The sequence below is a fragment of the Octopus bimaculoides genome, chromosome 20 (assembly GCF_001194135.2).
Source record: "Octopus bimaculoides isolate UCB-OBI-ISO-001 chromosome 20, ASM119413v2, whole genome shotgun sequence".
In the NCBI taxonomy this organism is placed as follows: domain Eukaryota; kingdom Metazoa; phylum Mollusca; class Cephalopoda; order Octopoda; family Octopodidae; genus Octopus; species Octopus bimaculoides.
The window spans coordinates 40,534,745-40,540,851 of NC_069000.1; positions in this window are offsets into that span (position 1 = coordinate 40,534,745).

Genomic DNA, 6,107 nt, shown 5'->3' on the forward strand with positions numbered 1-6,107 from the left:
CACACACACACACACACACACACACACACACTTATACGTATATAGGTATATATGTATGTATTTGTGTATGTATGAAAACATTTGAAAATATGAAACTTTGTGTAATTTAGCATAGAGTATGTATTGTTTCAGTTCTCGGTGTTTAGGTGTGTGAGAATGAAAAGAGTTTGAGTAATATAGCGAAGAATGTCTTTTGAGGGACATTGCATGTGCGTACATGTATGTTCGTATACAAACATTTAGAAATTTATGCGTGTGAACATTTAGAAATGAATATGTGTGCATCGCGCAAGCATTTGTGTGTGTGTTTGGTATGTATACCTTGTCTCTGTTTCCAAGACTTGTCTATATATTTCTGTTTTCATATGTATGTCTGTATTTCTTCTTGAGCAGGTTACTTTCTTTTAGTTGTTGCTCATCAACGGAAAGAAGATATTTTCAATGTTGATACAAAATGGAAGAAAATTTTTCTGTGTATTGAGTTTCAGAACCTCTTAATGTAGAGAAAATTATTTTAATCATAAAGGCTTTGTTTAAGAATACATTAATCAAAACATTTTAATGCTGCAATGTACTGTTTTCTCAAAAATTGCGGTACACACAAACAGAAAAACAGTCAGTAAATGTATGCGCGCATATATGTATTTGTAAGTATATTCGAATGTATGTTATACGTTTGGATGTTTGTAAAGAATTATAAGCCTCTATTCACAGTTTGACTGACTGAATCAAATTTTATCTCTACAACCGATATAATGATAGAAGCAATCATTCGTCTTTTGTTGCGGTTTTCAATGACTGCACGATTTTTAGTGTTGCAGGATTTTTTTTTCCTTTTCTTTTCTCTTCTTTTCCAACTCGCATGAATGTCTGAATATCTACTTTCCCCTCTGCATACTGAGCTTCCATTTTTACATTTTCGAATCATACTTCAAGAACCATTTCTCATCTTCACCAGTAATAGAAAGACAAATCATACGATGATTTCGTGCAATTTCTAAAAGATCAGCGCAAATCTATGAATCAGCCTCTTAACTTCCTTCAGTACAAGTCACGAATTCAATTATCAGTCGCAAAAGTTTTCACGTAAAATTTCATAACAAACAGACTTGCTAATATTCAGATTATTTGCCAACATTCAACGAACTGTACTAAGTAAGAGTTCTTTATGTGAGTCAGCAGAGTGAGCAGCGTCAATATGCTTTCTTAATCTGCACGAAATAGCAGCCAACTCGCCTTCAAATTATACTATGTCGTTTTGTTATAAGAATTATATATTAAATATTGTAGTACTAAATACACTATGACTGAAATAACAATGCGAATTACGACTAGAAGAAAGCCTTTGATCTAATGTCCGTGTTTAAACTACAACAAAATTTAAGCAATTATATTTCCTTGTATAACATTTATTCGAAGCTGTAGTACATCAGCTGTCAGCTAGTTTAAGGATCAGCAGTTTGTATCCTATCACTAGTGTTAACCTACTGCTTCAATCAAGACACACAAATCTATTTAGCTCTAAGTAGTCGACATCATTCAGACTTAATGAGAGAGAGAGAGAAACTGTACGCCGTGGTTTTATATTTTTAGCATAATTTAAGGCTTCAGATAGAAATATATCATCTTATATTCAATTTTGTTACACTCATATAATTCATAAAACAAATGGTTTTCTATATTTTTTCTAAATTATCAACTTAGAAAGACAGCTGACGTTACTGCTGCTTAGACATTCCATATGAACCCATGATCTACAGAGCATTATAAAGCGAAACAGATTGAGACTCAGCGCTCTATGTTGTTGCTTGATCTGCAAGAGGTGATAACCAAAACCTCCAACTATATCTTATTCCACTGTTTTAAGGAAGCAAAGGGCACATTGGACATTATAGTCTTAGACAATTTCCCTAAAATGAAGGAATGGCGGCGGTTTGAATGCGTTTTCTCGTAAGTTTGTTCGATTTTGGGTGACCAACGGCCAGATAACGTCAAAAATGTATTCCGTGATAGCATTCCGTGATAGCATTCCGTGACGAACGGTTTGCTACTCATTTCAGTTCGTTTATGGAGGTAAAATACACTATTTTCGATTTAATTGGAGAGGGATTTTAATTTCCATCAAAATAAAGGCGGTGAGCTGTCCGAATCGTTACCATGCCTACGGCTTTTCGTTCAGCAGTTCTGAGTTAAAATGGGTTTTTTTCACCCTGTTTTTGTCTCTCTCCCTTTTTTCTTTTTCTCTTCTTCTTCCTCTCATTTTCTCTTCCTGTTTTGGATTTGACCTTTCTCCTCTTTCTAATCCTGCACATCTCTCCTCCCTCCATCTATCCATAAATACTACCAATGCATTCTCAAATTTTCATTCACTCCACAAAACCCTTCCGAACGAGCAACACTGATTCCACGACTCCATGCTTTGAAAATATGAACTACCATTGGAACACTTACACACCATGTACAGGAAACTTTTTCCTATACAGCATTTTCCTCGAATAATGGAACTGAAACTACAATATCTTTATATATCTTATTTCTACTTTCATTCTCTTATTTCCCCTTCTATATTCCCTATCTTTTCCACAATAATTCGAACTCAAATATTTTCTCACACCGTCTCTGATGAAGGAATATCCATAATATCCCAGAAACAGCTGTAAGACTATTTCATTATAGATGTCTTGAAAACGCTTCTCAGTCTTGGATTTGTTATCTCATTCGGTCTAATATATATATATATATATATATATATATATGTATATATATAAATGCTTGCATGTATATGATGCTTGCTATTCTATATATATTTATCACTTTTCTTGATTTTTCCCCAACATAATTCTTCATTCATTCTAATAGATATCGAAGTGTTTCATCTTCCTCTTTATTCCCTTCTATTCAATTTTATTATTCCGCCGAATCTACCTCCTCTACTGTACAACACACAAACGTTCACATAAAAACTCTCATATGTCTCGTAATATCATAGATCAAAGTTTTTCCTTCTTCCAGTAACTCACGTGTTCAGTAACCAGAACAAAATAATGGAGAGAAAGAAAGAGAAAGAAAGCGAGAGAAAGGAGGAAGGAGAGAAACGGAAACGGAGAGGGGAAGAAAGGGAGACAAACATTTTACATTTTCTTAAATCTTACGAAATATTTTAAATGTGAATCTGAGTTGCAAACCTTAGAAAGATGATATAATATTTCTATAACTTGATGGATTTAGGTTGCGTAGGCTTGGCTGAGTGGTAAAGAAGTTCACTCCACGGCTACGTGGACGTGAGTTCGATACCGTCACACGGCACTTTTGGCAAGCATGTTACACTCCATCTTATGGTTGACAATCGTCTTGTAAGGAAAAATAGGTGAACGTCCATTCTTTATACATACACTCAGTTTACCCCGCCTTTTACTTCTTTCAGCCATTAGACTACGGCCATGTCGTTGTGTTTAATTCCATCTGTCTCAAGTATTTCCAGTATTTTGTGAATATTACTACTACTACTACTACTACTAAAAAATAAATGCGCCCTCTTAAAGCCTAGAGAGGCTCATGGGCCCGGTTTCCCGGTTTCAATGGCGTATGTGTTCCCCAGCAAGACGGGACGCCAGTCCATCGCAGCGTTACTCGTTTTTGCCAGCTCAGTGGACTGGAACAACGTGAAATGAAGTGTTTTGCTCAAGGACACAACACATCGCCCGGTCCAGGAATCGAAACCACAATCTTACGATCATGATGCTGACACCCTAACCACTAAGCCACGCCCCTCCACACTACTACTTCTACTACTATTATTATTACTACAACTCTTATTATTATTATTATCATTATTATTATTATTATTATTATTATTATCATCATTATTATTGTTGTTATTTTTATTATTATTATTTTTCAGGCGGAGATCTGGAAAAATCGTTTAGCGGCATTTCTTCCGGATATTTGAGTTTTAAGTTTAAATTCTGTCAATGTCGATTTTGCCTTTCATCATCCGTCTACCATGGGCTACAACTGATACACCTAAATCAGTAAACAAAATTACAAAGTTTCACATGCTTCACTGAACGCTGAACAATATCCTCCAACTTCATAAAATAGACAGGTCAAATCTCTGAAATGAGGTTCAAATAAGATCAACAACAATTAAACCTAATTACACATTTGCTGACCAACAAACCGTTTCAACTAATTACATTCTTTTGTGAATCAAAAGAAAAAAAAAATGAAACAACACCACAACCTGAAGCTGACACACTTAAATAGACCCGATTACAAAGTTTTTCATGCATGGCTGAGCTCTGAACTTTGACTTTAAACAATATAACATTTCTATGATATCCTTCCGTTAGAACTTACTCTACAACCTAATTATCATTCAACATAGTTCCACCTATCCCAGAAAGAAACAAACTGACCAGAGAATATGTAACGTGAAGGTGAACTCAAATGTACGTCAGTCCGATAAAGACGAACAAATTTACTGTCATCACTCTTCTTGTAAAAGTATAACGTGTGTGTGTATGTGTGTGACGACAGTGCGGTAAGAAGTTTGCTTCCCGATTACATGGCTCCAGGTTCAGTCCCACTGTGTTGCACTTTGGGTAAGTGTCTTCTACGTCTCTGGTACTTAGCGGTTCGATAAAATAGAACCGATTGAATAAGTACTAGGCATTAACAAAAAATAAATACTGGGGTCGATTTGTTCAACAAAACTTCTTCAAGACGGTGCCTCTACAGGGCGGTAATCTAATAACTGAAACAGGTGAATGGTAAAAGACACACACGTGCACGCACACGCACACCACACACACATAATACAAATATGGCTGTGTGGTAAGAAGCTGCTTTCCAACCGTGTGCTTCTGAGTTCATTCCAATTGCATGGCACTTTGGGCATGTGTCGTAAAAAATAACTTCACCTGCGCATCAAAGAATTTACTTTATGCTATAAGATGTGAAGGGTGCTACAAAGATTACATAGGGCAAACGAGCCTTACCCTCAGAGAATATTATGTATGTATATATATATATATATACATATATGATGTTAATGTTGGAAAAATATTTTACATTCCGCTTTGGCAAAAGAAGCAGACAGCGGTTCTCCAAAAAGATTGACACTTATCTTTCGGCAGTTTAACTTAGGTTCCAAGCAATGTTGATTTAAGACAAGCTCTGGTTTCATAGTCTTCTGTTCTTTCTAAAATTATGGGTAGGATCTGACCGGTCGCGTAAGAACATCGCTAATATTCTTGCTTTATTACATTCATTGACATTTAAGTCCTGCAAAGCTCTTTCCAGAGTTTCTAGAGATCCTTCGGATGATGTTATGCATTTATCCCGTACAATCATTTGGCAACTCTTAAGAACTTGTCCGGTACCAGATTTCTCGACAATCTTGCTAAGAGATGCCGCATTTCTGCTCAACCCTAGAGAGGCCATGAAAACAGAACATGCTTTGTAGCTTACAGGAAGGAATATGGCAGCATTACCTGCATTACAGTAATAGCTATGCCTCCAGATTGATGGGCTTTGGTAAGCAATTGATTGTTCAAGAAAATCTTTAATGTTCCACAATAAACATCGAGAGAGCAAATTTCAGGTCTGGTTGCAGAACTCTGTCAAAAATAGCTGAATAAACTCCCGATTTCCCTCATCTATAGCCCAAGAAAATCGAAGAGAATTATCAATTTCGAATAAACTCCACTACATATATTGATTATCTCTTCCATTACTTTCTCTCTCTCTCTTCTTTCTGTCAATCTGTATTCGTGCCTGAATGTGCGTCTATTACTTTATATGTTTGTCTGTAACGTATGTTTGCTTCAACTTACCCTTCTGTCCTCCACTTTTTCTTTCCCTTTTCCACCTACTTTATCTCCCTCCACTCTCTCTCTCTCTCTCTCTCTCTCTCTATCTTTTACCCCTGATACGTTATTTTCACTCTAACTCAACCGGTATTAACGCCATCAATTCCTTTACTAATGTGTTGTTTCATGAAAAATACGAGAGAGAGAGAGAGAGAGAGAGAGAGAGAGAGAGAGAGAGAGAGGAATTGACTTTTGCCAAATAAAAATTTCGGGAATTTTTTTATATATAATAAA